General features: G+C 69.7%; 1 protein-coding gene across 1 annotated transcript in view; it reads right to left on the bottom strand.

Moving 5' to 3' along the window:
• MSH3 (mutS homolog 3) overlaps positions 1–294 on the bottom strand; it is a 95,790-nt gene that overhangs the window by 95,172 nt on the left and 324 nt on the right. The gene's annotated exons all lie outside the window — the stretch shown is intronic.

Below are 294 nucleotides of genomic sequence, written 5' to 3' on the forward strand. Positions count from 1 at the left end.
GTTAGGAATATTCCTGGGGATCCCTGTCTGCTCAGCGCTATCGGGGGCCTCGGCTGGAAACCACCAGGTTGTGCACGCACGGTCCCCCTGCGAAGCCAAGAGGCTTCCCTGCTGTTTGGCCGCTTTCCCCGTTATCCACACAAAAACGCCAGGCTGGATCACGAGCTCCGAGCCCAAGTTTAGAGGGAGAGCGGCGAGCCCCGCTGTGCGCGGTGCGGGGGGAGCCCGCGCGCCGGGTGCCGCTCTGGGCCCCGCTCTGGGCCCCGGCCCGGGGCGCTCCTCCGGCCCCGGCCC

Source organism: Nothoprocta perdicaria, unplaced genomic scaffold (genome assembly GCF_003342845.1).
Source record: "Nothoprocta perdicaria isolate Ctin4 unplaced genomic scaffold, notPer1 scaffold_1, whole genome shotgun sequence".
Classification (NCBI taxonomy): domain Eukaryota; kingdom Metazoa; phylum Chordata; class Aves; order Tinamiformes; family Tinamidae; genus Nothoprocta; species Nothoprocta perdicaria.